Source organism: Oncorhynchus mykiss, chromosome 15 (assembly GCF_013265735.2).
Source record: "Oncorhynchus mykiss isolate Arlee chromosome 15, USDA_OmykA_1.1, whole genome shotgun sequence".
Taxonomy (NCBI): domain Eukaryota; kingdom Metazoa; phylum Chordata; class Actinopteri; order Salmoniformes; family Salmonidae; genus Oncorhynchus; species Oncorhynchus mykiss.
The window spans coordinates 56,047,934-56,061,217 of NC_048579.1; positions in this window are offsets into that span (position 1 = coordinate 56,047,934).

A 13,284-nucleotide genomic window follows, 5' to 3' on the forward strand; every position below is an offset into this window, starting at 1 on the left:
TGACTGTGATCTGACAATGATGGCTGTGGTCTGACAGTGAATGCACTAATGGAGGAGGAGTCGATGTCAGTGATGGCATAGTTGACCACACTTGTCACAAGAGCTGAGCAGTAAGTAAACCGACCTAAAGAGTCCCCTCTGATTCTAGTATTAAGCATGTACAGGCCTAAGGCTCGACAGAGATGAACTAACTCCTTCCCGTTTTTGTTCAGTATTTGGTTAGGACTGTTTCTATTATTTATAATAGGGCTACTGTACAAGAAGGGGTGTTCAAATATATGGTGGTTACCTCCCGCATCAGTGTGGTCAGGCTCAGAACCTGTTCTCGCATTGAAATCTCCACAAATAAGCAATTTACCTTTGCCTGAAATTGAAGGATTTCTGTATGGAGATTGTCAAAAAAACTGATCATCATAATACGATTAATCTGAAGGAGGGGCATAAACTGCACATATGTATACATCATTGTCACAATAGATTGTACCTTTGTTAAGGTTTAGCCAAATGCTGATGGTAGTAAGCTTTCTCTATAGCCTGAGGGTCTCCACGACACCTTTTTTCCTGCAGGATTATGATGTCCTGTCCCTTAATGTTTTTAAGAAATTAATAGTTTTCTCACGTAAGTGTTCCTTTTGTCCAGGTGGGAAAGGGCAGTGTGGAGTGCAATAGAGATGGCATCATCTTTGGATCTGTTTGGGCGGAATGCAAATTGGAGTGGGTCTAGGGTTTCTGGGATAATGGTGTTGATGTGAGCCATTGCCAACCTTTCAAAGCACTTCATGGCTAAAGACGTGAGTGCTACGGGTCTGTAGTCATTTTGGCAGGTTGCCTTTGTGTTCTAGGGCACACGGACTATGGTGTTCTGCTTGAAACATGTTGGTATTACAGACTTAATCAGGGACATGTTGAAAATGTCAGTGAAGACACCTGCCAGTTGGTCAGCACATGCCCGGAGCACACGTCCTGGTAATCCGTCTGGCCTCGCAGCCTTGTGTATGTTGACCTGTTTAAAGGTCTTACTCACGTCGGCTACGAAGAGCGTGATCAAACAGTCGCCTGGAACAGCTTATGCTCTCATGCATACCTCAGTGTTGCTTGCCTCGAAGTGAGCATAGAAATGATTTAGCTCGTCTGGTAGGCTCGTGTTACTGGGCAGCTCGCGGCTGTGCTTCTCTTTGTAGTCTGTAACCGTTTGCAAGCCCAGCCACATAAGACGAGCATCGGAGCCAGTGTAGTATGATTCAATCCTAGCCCTGTATTGATGCTTTGCCTGTTTGATGGTTCGTCGCAGGGCATAGCAGGATTTCTTGTAAGCTTCCGGGTTAAAGTCCCACACCTTGAAAGCTGCAGCTCTACCCTTTAGCTCAGTGCGAATGTTGCCTGTAATCCATGGCTTCTGGTTGGGGTATGTACGTACAGTCACTGTGGGGACGACTTCCTCGATGCACTTATTGATAAAGCCAGTGACTGATGTGGTGTACTCCTCAATGCCATCGGAAGAGTCCCAGAACATGTTCCAGTCTGTGATAGCAAAACAGTCCTGTAGTTTAGCATCTGCTTCATCTGACCACTTTTTTTGTAGACCGAGTCACTGGTGCTTCCTGCTTTAATTTTAGCATGTAAGCAGGAATCAGGAGGATAGAGTTGTGGTCGGATTTATCAAATGGAGGGCGAGCTTTGTACGCGTCTCTGTGTGTGAGTACAGGTGATCTAAAAAGCAAATCCTCTGGTTGCACATTTAACATGTTGATGGAAATTTGGTATAACTGATTTAAGTTCTACCAAATGTGACAACACTATCTTAACTTTCACATTAGTCTTCACTTAACGTCTACCCTTGCTCTATGTGTGTGTGAGGAATAACCTTGTTCTCTTTGATAATATGTGTTTGCTTCATGGTTTCTGTGTGTCATTTTCTCCAGACAGTTTCGGTCATGGCTCTTCCTGCCTCTGGCTCTGTGTTGGCTTGTAATTGGACAGAGAAGATGGCAAATAGGGGCACAGTTCAGACTAAATATTTTCTTGTACTTTCTATTTTGCTCTCGTTCTCGTTCTCTTCTTCTTTCCGTCCTTTACCCTCTCCATTTCTCCTGCCCTTTTTGACTTAAAGTCTATTCTATTTCCATCAGGCTTCTTTATCTTCTCTTCCTCTCTTCCTTCTCTGATCTTCCTTCCTTTCATTTTCTGCCATGTGTGGGGTGCAGAGTGGTGTCTCTGTGTTGGTCTCTGTGTTCAGTTAAGGTCAGCTACGGAATAAGATTTCTGATGGGTAGACCCATTCTCTGATCCTGCTTTGACCATTCTCATTGGTTGCTGTGAGGTTGGGCCAAAGTTGGCCACTGACCTGCCTTTGGTCTCGCTGGGTCTGACTCACTCACACATCTTCGCTCGCTTTTTTGGATCATGGCCCCTCGACATGTGAGTCTGTACACAGTACTATTCGGGGCCAGGTCCCAGGCTGATGTGGGCAAGGTTCCAGGCTGATGTAGGGTTGAGTCCCAGGTTGTGAATCTGACTTTCCAGAATATTGTTTTTTGGAGAAGAGTAGCAATCAGCCTCTGGTGCGTTCTTCTTTTCTTTTTACATTTGTTTCATCGTCGATAAAGTGCAGCGAGACCGGTTTGTCAACACACCTCCGCCCCTCTCTACTGTAGGCTGTCTCTCTGCCTGCTTGCATTTCCTGTGCTCTCTCACATCACAAAGTGAGGCTTTTGCGCGATAAAGTTCAAAGCAGCATTATTAATTTCGAGAAAGACAGAGAGAAACTGACACAGACATCAAAAGGAGAGAAAAGGCCTTGTGATGGTGGGGACTGTCAAAGGACGCAACTTTGTGTGTGTGAGTCGACGTACAAAAGAGAAAAGTCTCCGGCTCCCTACACACACTCGCTCGCCGAGGACCCTGGGTTGTGATGTATCAGCCATCATGAAACAAGGCACAGAGATTGCTTTTAATCTTCTAAGGCTGGTGGAATTATGAAAAGGCATGTGTAGGGCACTGTGTGCTTTTTGAATGATTGGATTTAATTGAAGCAAGTCTGTCTCAGGGAAGGAGGAGATACAGGAAGCGCTTTGTGTGTGTGTGTTTGTGCGTGTGTGTGTGCGCGCATGTGCGTGTGTGTGTGTGTGTGCCTGTGGGTGTGGGTGTGTGTGGGTGTGTGTGGGTGTGTGTTTGTGTCAAACTGGGGGTGGCCATAGGGGCGTGCGCTTGATAAGTGAAGCTGCATTAGTTCATAGAGGATCAACCAGAACTCAAACCAAGTACTTCAACGGCGTCCTGGTTGAATCTAACAGTTGCAGCCGGTTTCAATAATAGATCAGTCACAGTTGGTTAGCTGTGCTATTTGAGGTCTATTGGTCTCTATTGTTAACTCAGACATCTATCATATCTCCATTAGTAATGTCTGTAAAAGGACACGGGTTCTGCACTGCTCTACTCTGCTCTGCAGACCAGCTGCGTCCCAAATGCCACCCTATTTTAAAAAAATTACCAGGGCCCTATGGATAGGGCACTATGTAGGGAATAGGGTGCCATTTGGTACACATACATCAAAGCAGAGGTATGAACGGTCCATTAGGCCAGCGGCTCTTTTAAAACACATTCTCTTTAATGCCCAAGCAAATTGGAGCTAAAACGGAGCAAAGTGTCATTAATTCTGCAATTCACTTCTGCCATCGTTAGGGCCACATCAAATTGCACTTAAAATGCTGTTTAGGTTAGCTAATGTTACAAGCAAGGGACAAGTGTATGTGTGTGTTTATGTGGGCATCCAGCGAAGAAACACGCACACACATAAACACACAGTTTTGGTTAAATTATAAAAACAACTTCTGTCAGCCGTATAAGTATACTTTCGTTCATTGCCATAAGTGACCCATGGTGGCGTGACAGCGGGATCAATATAAATATCTCTATGAAGACGCGTTTCTAAATGGAGCTGTTCACGTCTCTAAGGCAACCCTGCAACTAAACATGACACATTTTGCAAAGCAACAGAGACTTTTGTGTGGGCTTGATCTAATGCCATGTGATCATAGTGTCAGACATGAAAGACACAGAGGAGGGAGATGGAGGTGGAGACATAGACTCCTCTCCTATGGAGAACCAACATTCCACATGGGGAACAATTGCTCTAAGTCATGTCATGTGAAGTAAGATGCATCTTCCACCTTATGACATATATCACCAAGCAAACAATTGAGGAAGTAGAGAAGGTAATGTTATTATTGTCCTTCATTTGCCGTACAGAATCTCACTTTACTACCTTCCAGGTCTACATGCCTGTGTACGACTGTGACCACTATGAAGTGTCATGCTTAGTCCGTATTCAGTTTGCTTCATATTTAAACTCATGCTAGGTAAAGCTCCGCCTTATCTCAGTTCACTGGTCACGATGGCAACACCCACCCGTAGCACGCGCTCCAGGTCATCTACAAGTCCATGCTAGTTAAAGCTCCGCCTTATCTCAGTTCACTGGTCACGATGGCAACACCCACCCATAGCACGCGCTCCAGCAGGTGTATCTCACTGATCATTCCTAAAGCCAACACCTCATTTGGCCGCCTTTCCTTCCAGTTCTCTGCTGCCTGTGACTGGAACGAATTGCAAAAATCGCTGAAGTTGGAGACTTTTATCTCCCTCACCAACTTCAAACATCTGCTATATGAGCAGCTAACCGACCGCTGCAGCTGTACATAGTCTATCGGTAAATAGCCTACCCAATTTTACCTACCTCATCCCCATACTGTTTATATTTATTTACTTTTCTGCTCTTTTGCACACCAATATCTCTACCTGTACATGACCATCTGATCATGTATCACTCCAGTGTTAATCTGCAAAATTGTAATTATTCGCCTACCTCCTCATGCCTTTTGCACACAATGTATATAGACTCTCTTTTTTTCTACTGTGTTATTGACTTGTTAATTGTTTGTGTTGTCTGTTCACACTGCTATGCTTTTTCTTGGCCAGGTCGCAGTTTCAAATGAGAACTTGTTCTCAACTAGCCTACCTGGTTAAATAAAGGTGTTCTCAACTAGCCTACCTGGTTAAATAAAGGTGTTCTCAACTAGCCTACCTGGTTAAATAAAGGTGAAATAAAAAAATTAAAAAAATCCACTGCAGTGTGATTCAGCTCTTTCCCTCCTCCCTGTCCTACCCTGTATATTAATGAGGGCCCATTTAAGACCCTGGTTAATGTCAGAGCTGCCTCTCTGCCTGCCTGCCTACCTGCTTGCCTACCTGCCTGCCTACCTGCCTGCCTGCCTACCTGCCTGCCTACCTACCTGCCTGCCTGTAGACTCAGCAGAAAGTACTGAGGTCAAATGTGTCTTCCCTCTTCTGGGCTCATGAGGCCTTTAGTTTATGTCTCTTTGTTTTTCCTACTGCATCATTAACTGGAGCTGTTTGTTTTCCCTCCATTTCTCCATAAAAATGCCAGAATACGGTTTGCAACTGCACATGGGGACAAAGATTGTGTAACGAGTTTCGTCTTCATACGAAGGAGAGTCGGACCAAAATGCAGCGTGTGGTTTACGATCCATGTTTATTAATAATACGAAACACGAATCTCCAATACAATACTACAAAACAAAACGTAACGAAACCCTAACAGCCTATATAGTGTGGACACATAGGACAGGAACAATGACACTAAGGACAATCACCCACACCCACACAGTGAAACCCAGGCTACCTAAATATGGTTCCCAATCAGAGACAATGACGAACACCTGCCTCTGACTGAGAACCATATCAGGCTGAACATAGAAATAGACAAACAAGACATGAAACATAGAATACCCACTCAGATCACACCCTGACCAATCAAAACATAGAAAATACAAAGTAAACTATGGTCAGGGCGTGACAGTACCCCCCCCCCCCAAGGTGCGGACTCCGGCCGCAAAACCTGAACCTATAGGGGAGGGTCTGGGTGGGCATCTGTCCGCGGTGGCGGCTCTGGCGCTGGACGTGGACCCCACTCCATGACAGTTTTAATCCCCCTCCTAAACGTCCCTAAATAGGTTACCCACCACAATGATAACATGGGACAGAGGGACAGCTCGGGACAGAGGTAACTCGGGACAGATGGGTAGCTCAGCACTGAGAGGAAGCTCAGCACTGAGAAGAAGCTCAGCACTGAGAGGAAGCCCAGGCAGGTAGTAGAAACTACCAGAACCTGGCTGGCTAGCGGTTTCAGCAGATCCTGGTCGACTAGCAGATCTGGAAGAATCTGGTCGACTGGCGGATCTGGGAGAATCTGGTCGACTGGCGGATCTGGGAGAATCTGGTCGACTGGCGGATCTGGGAGAATCTGGTCGACTGGCGGATCTGGGAGAATCTGGTCGACTGGCAGATCTGGGAGAATCTGGTCGACTGGCAGATCTGAGAGAGTCTGGACGACTGGCAGATCTGGAAGAGTCTGGACGACTGGCAGATCTGGAAGAGTCTGGTCGACTGGCAGATCTGGAAGAGTCTGGTCGACTGGCAGATCTGGAAGAGTCTGGTCGACTGGCAGATCTGGAAGAGTCTGGTCGACTGGCAGATCTGGAAGAGTCTGGTCGACTGGCAGATCTGGAAGAGTCTGGTCGACTGGCAGATCTGGAAGAGTCTGGACGACTGGCAGATCTGGAAGAGTCTGGACGACTGGCAGATCTGGAAGAGTCTGGACGACTGGCAGATCTGGAAGAGTCTGGACGACTGGCAGATCTGGAAGAGTCTGGACGACGGGCAGATCTGGAAGAGTCTGGTCGACTGGCAGATCTGGAAGAGTCTGGACGACGGGCAGATCTGGAAGAGTCTGGACGACGGGCAGATCTGGAAGAGTCTGGTCGACTGGCAGATCTGGAAGAGTCTGGTCGACTGGCAGATCTGGAAGAGACTGGTCGACACAGACTGGCTGCTCTGGCTGCTCCATGCTGACTGACAGCTCTGGCTGCTCCATGCTGGCAGACTGCTCTGGCTGCTCCATGCTGACTGACAGCTCTGGCTGCTCCATGCTGACTGGCGGCCCTGGCTGCTCTGGCTGCTCCATGCTGACTGACAGCTCTGGCTGCTCTGGCTGCTCCATGCTGACTGGCGGCCCTGGCTGCTCTGGCTGCTCCATGCTGACTGGCGGCCCTGGCTGCTCCATGCTGACTGGCGGCCCTGGCTGCTCCCTGCTAACTGGCGGCCCTGGCTGCTCCCTGCTAACTGGCGGCCCTGGCTGCTCCCTGCTAACTGGCAGCTCCGGCGGCTCCTTGCAGACTGGCAGCTTTGGCAGCATCCTGCAGACTGGCAGCTCTGGCAGCTCCTTGCAGACTGGCAGCTCCTTGCAGACTGGCAGCTCTATGCATACTGGCAGCTCCTTGCTGACTGGCAGCTCTATACAAACTTGCAGCTCCATGCGGACTGGCAGCTCTGGCTGCTCCATGCTGACTGACTGCTCCATGCTGACTGGCAGCTCTGGCTGCTCCATGCTGACTGGCTGCTCTGGCTGCTCCATGCTGACTGGCTGCTCCATGCTGACTGGCTGCTCCATGCTGACTGGCTGCTCCATGCTGACTGGCTGCTCCATGCTGACTGGCGGCCCTGGCTGCTCCATGCTGACTGGCGGCCCTGGCTGCTCCATGCTGACTGGCGGCCCTGGCTGCTCCATGCTGACTGGCGGCCCTGGCTGCTCCATGCTGACTGGCGGCCCTGGCGGCTCCTTGCAGACTGGCAGCTCTGGCGGCTCCTTGCAGACTGGCAGCTCTGGCGGCTCCTTGCAGACTGGCAGCTCTGGCGGCTCCTTGCAGACTGGCAGTTTTGGCGGCATCCTGCAGACAGGCAGCTCTGGCGGCTCCTTGCAGAATGGCAGCTCCTTGCAGACTGGCAGCTCTATGCAGACTGGCAGCTCCTTGCAGACTGGCAGCTCCTTGCAGACTGGCAGCTCCTTGCTGACTGGCAGCTCTATGCTAACTGGCAGCTCTATGCTAACTGGCAGCTCTATGCTAACTGGCAGCTCTATGCTAACTGGCAGTTCTGAACAGGCGGGAGACTCCGGCAGCGCTGTAGAGAAGGAAGGCTCTAACAGCGCTAAACAGGCGGGAGACTCCAACAGCGCTGGAGAGGAGGAAGGCTCTGGCAGCGCTGAACAGGTGAGAGACTCCGACAGCGCTGGAGAGGAGGAAGGCTCCGACAGCGCTAAACAGGCGAGGCGCACTGTAGGCCTGATGCGTGGTGCTGGCACTGGTGGTACTGGGCCGAGGACACGCACAGGAAGCCTAGTGCGGGGAGCTGCTACCGGAGGGCTGGGGTGTGGAGGTGGCACAGGATGGGTTAGACCGTGAAGGCGTACTGGAGATCTTGAGAGCGGTGTTGGCACAGGACATGCAAGGCTAGGGAGGTACACAGGAGGCCTGGTGCGTGAGACTGGCACTGTCTTCACCAGCTGACTAGCACGCACCTCAGGACGAGTAGAGAGCACTGACCCAGGTGCCAATAAATCCCCGACACGCTCCTTCGGGCGAATATCATATTTAAAGCACCAACACAGCAACTCCCTCATTTCACTCTCCTCCAATTTCCCCATTAACTCCTTCACAGTCTCTGCTTCGCTTACCTCCAACACCGGTTCTGGTCTCCTCCTTGGCTCCTCACGATAAACAGGGGGAGTTGGCTCAGGTCTGCGACCTGGCGTAGCCATACTCCCTGTTAGCCCCCCCCCAAGAAATTTTTGAGGCTTACTCTCGGGCTTCCATCCGCTCCGTCGTGCTACTTCCTCATATTTGCGCCTCTCAGCTTTCGCCGCCTCCAGTTCTTCCTTGGGACGGCGATATTCTCCCGGTTGAGCCCATGGTCCACCATTATCTAATTCATACTCCCATGACGCTCTCTCCCACTGCGGCTGCTGCTGCTCCTGCTGCCTCTGTTCCTTCTTCGGCTGCACCTTGGTGCGGCTATACTCCCCTGGTTTAGCCCAGGGTCCTCTCCCGTCGAGGATTTCCTCCCATGTCCAGAAATCCTTACAACGTAACTCCTCTTTTTGCTGCTGCTGCTGCCTGTTGACACGCCGCTTGGTCCGTTGGTGGTGGGTGATTCTGTAACGAGTTTCGTCTTCATACGAAGGAGAGTCGGACCAAAATGCAGCGTGTGGTTTACGATCCATGTTTATTAATAATACGAAACACGAATCTCCAATACAATACTACAAAACAAAACGTAACGAAACCCTAACAGCCTATATAGTGTGGACACATAGGACAGGAACAATGACACTAAGGACAATCACCCACACCCACACAGTGAAACCCAGGCTACCTAAATATGGTTCCCAATCAGAGACAATGACGAACACCTGCCTCTGACTGAGAACCATATCAGGCTGAACATAGAAATAGACAAACAAGACATGAAACATAGAATACCCACTCAGATCACACCCTGACCAATCAAAACATAGAAAATACAAAGTAAACTATGGTCAGGGCGTGACAGATTGTACTTTTTGGAGAAATGTCCTCTGGTCTGATGAAACAAAAATAGAACTGTTTGGCCATAATGACCATCGTTATGTTTGGAGGAAAAAGGGGGAGGCTTGCAAGCCGAAGTACACCATCCCAACTGTGAAGCATGGGGGTGGCAGCATTGTGTTGTGGGGGTGCTTTGCTGCAGGAGGGACTGGTGCACTTCACAAAAGAGAGGTTGGAAAATGATGTGGATATATTGAAGCACCATCTCCAGACATCAGTCAGGAAGTTAAAGCTTGGTCGCAAATGGGTCTTGACCCCAAGCCTACTTCCAGTTGTGGCAAAATGGCTTAAGGACAACAAAGTCAAGGGTTTGGAGTGGCCATCACAAAGCCCTGACCTCAATCCTACAGAACATTTGTGGGCAGAACTGAAAAAGTGTGTGTGAGCAAGGAGGCCTACAAACCTGACTCAGTTACACCAGCTCTGTCAGGAGGATTGGGACAAAATTCCCCCACAATATAAAGGCAATGCTCCAAATACTAATTGAGCGTATGTAAACTTCTGACCCACTGGGAATGTGATGAAAGAAATATAAGCTGAAATAAATCATTCTCTCTACTATTATTCTGACATGTCACATTCTTAAAACAAAGTGGTTATCCTAACTGACCTAAGACTAGAATGAATTAAATGTCAGGAATTGTGAAAACTGAGTTTAAATGTATTTGGCTAAGGTAAGCTTCCGACTTCAATTGTATGTATTTGTGCATTTGTATGAAACTAGGAGAGATGAGGAGAAACATGCAGGGGAGGAGGATGGTGAATGTCAGGGGTGTGTTTGTGTTCAGTTGAGAGGGCACAGCGGGTTGCAGCCTCTCCCCTGACAACACAAAGGCCAAACGCAGACATGGGGCCTTGCTCACAGGGAGATGGAGAATTACTGTCCAAACTTAAGACAGATAACACGCCAGGAAAAATGTAGAAAAATGAAGAAAACAGCTACTTAGACAGAAATAGAAATGTGCTTAAATAGTTGGCACCTGAGCAAAAACAACAAGGCCAAAACCATTCACTTTCACACATACGTGGAATTACTATTTCTATGTAGTGTCGTGTCTTTGGCTATGCCGGATTAAGTGATATGACATGCTATTCTATAAAACAATTTCTCTGTAATTAATATTACCTGATTGAGCTAATCAGGTAGATAATTAACTAGAACGTCGGGGCACCACGAAAGAATGTTTATAGAGCTGTTATCTCTCGAATAAACTCTTAAAGACCTAGTAATCTTTTACATCAATAGCAGTTAAAATATAATCCTCACCATGTTTAGTCTCATTTGAAGGTGTTAAATTCTTGGTTATCTTTACTAATCCTGGCTAACAAATTGAATCAGCAATGCAAAATTTGGTTTAATTATTTATTTACTAAATACCTAACTAATCTTACAGAATTACATATACACAGAATGCAAATTATGTCATAAAGAAAACGTCCCTGTTGGACGCATCAGATACGACGGCTGGTTACACAAAGAGAGGGGGTTGGGTTTGAGTGAAAGAGCGGGAAGACTGAGTAACAAATGGAAAAGCTATGCTATTGTAAATACAGAATCTTATGCATTCTAAATAACTGCCCATTTGGAAAAGGAAAATGCAATAAATATTTACTCTGAGCTGCGCTTCAATGGGTTGGTTGTAGATGGAAGGCCGTGTTGCCCAACGGAGATCTTCCTGTCCTCGGAAGAATGTCTCTGGGGTAAACTGGATACGTTGTAGTATCGTTGTTGTGTGTTAGACTGAATACGTCATCCGTCCTAACTCAATTGGCTAGGAGGTATCACTTCTGGAGTGAATAAGAGTTCAAAGTTCATATCAAGTTGCCATACTTTTAAGCTTGTGCTATATTCTGCTAGGTTATTATCTGAGCCCTTTTAAAGTGGGACCGTCGTCCTCCTCGGAAGAGAAAGGTACATTTTCATCAAGGGATTTATATAGGAGGGGAGAGAAGGGTGTGTTTCATGGTTTATAACTATTATAACCAATGTCCCTTCACATGGGCGGGGCCACTGAGTGAGCAGAGCTTTAACCTTATGAAAACCCAATTCTCTCATTTGGAAGTTAAAATTACATTTGATCTTTTCACAAGTAGTTTCATATTGAAACATTTAAATTGCACAACAATTCCATGTAAATCTGATAACTAGAATGTGTAGACTTTCCAAGATCCAGTTTATCACGTCCTGTCATCAGTCATAATGTCTCAGAGGCCAACTGATCTGGCATCATATTCATTGAGTACCAACGCATATTTTCAACTGGTTGGATTACCGAAATATGGTTCCTTTCCCCCCACCCTTTGATGTTCCCAGACTCTCTATGTTCAACAAAGGCTTTTCAAGAGTCCTTCGGTAGAGTCAAGAGAGAGGAAAGGTATTTATGGGGGGTCATAAACCTTACCCACAGGCCAACGTCATGACAGCAGGCACAACCATGTCATTTGCCCCAGTATTGTGAAGCTGTTTATGACACTCACTACCTTGAAAAAGAAGAGATGCAACTTGTAAAATTGTTCATTCTTGCGTTTCAATCAGTGACTTATGAGACCTGGGAGAACCAGGACAATCCCTGACTTTAAAAAATATGTTATAGGTCGATTGGGCTGCTTCCCTGAATGACTAAAGCTGTGCCCCTACAGACTAACATGTTGATACTGTAGTTAAAATGCATAGGCTTCATAGATATGCATAGCATTCTGCAACATCATCTCTCTAAATAACAATCGTTTGTATTAGAGCACGATGTACAAATATGACCCCACCGTACCCAGCCTCAGGACAGTGTGTAGATAGAGAAAAACAGAGATGACATCAAATCAAGAGAGAGAGAGATTGCTCATTAAACAGAGACTGTGCCTTCCTCGGTCATCAGCCCATAACAGACCGACAAAACAGCAATAGAGCATCTCTTCATTCTCCCTCTCTCCTTCTCCCTTCCCTCATTCTCTCTCTCTCTGCGTGTTAATGGATATTTAAAGGTTATGTCAGAGTGCAGGATATAAAGCGTGCTAGGGGGTCAGAGGAGGCCACGCCTTACTCCCTCTCTCCCCCCGAGGATACAAGGAATGAAACATACAATAGACACGTTTACCAGAAGTTTCCTTTCAGAAAAACACTTCATATCGTCTGTTGTTCTTCCCGCAACTAATATTGTTTTGAATTAAAACGGCGACAGGTTATCCTAATCTAATATCAGAGACAATTGCAGCCGAGTACCTCGTCATAGCGACGGAAAGGAATCCGGATCAGAATTGGACATGCACTTGGATGAAATGACGGATGGGGGTAGAGAAATCATTTTGGTCTACATTGGGAAATATCGTTTTGTTGTTATTGCATGGTGGCGTGGTATAGCATTGTCTCTCGCACACTCCACGGATATCCAATCTTGTATTGTAAACATGAGTCTGAGATAGGAGGAGGAAGATGTTATTGTGTTATTCATAGCTGCAATATCTCTTCTCAAAATAATATCAGTCCCTGATGAAGTAATGCCATTTTATTATTTATGGTTTCTGTCTCTGCGTAGCTGAAAACCTCTCAGTAGTGCATCTGTGTGAGATATTTGAAACCCAGTCTTTAAATTAAGACACTCAAAGAAAATGTGAATTCTAACGTGATTTTGTAAAATAGACTATTTTCTTTTGAAGCACCCTTCGATTGGAGAATTGCCTCTTAAATGTGTGTCTGCGTGGTGATGTTTTTCACTTCAGATAGACTGTGACTGACTATGCTGTGGTATGTGCATATGTATGCATGCAAGCAGATACACAGACACACACACAC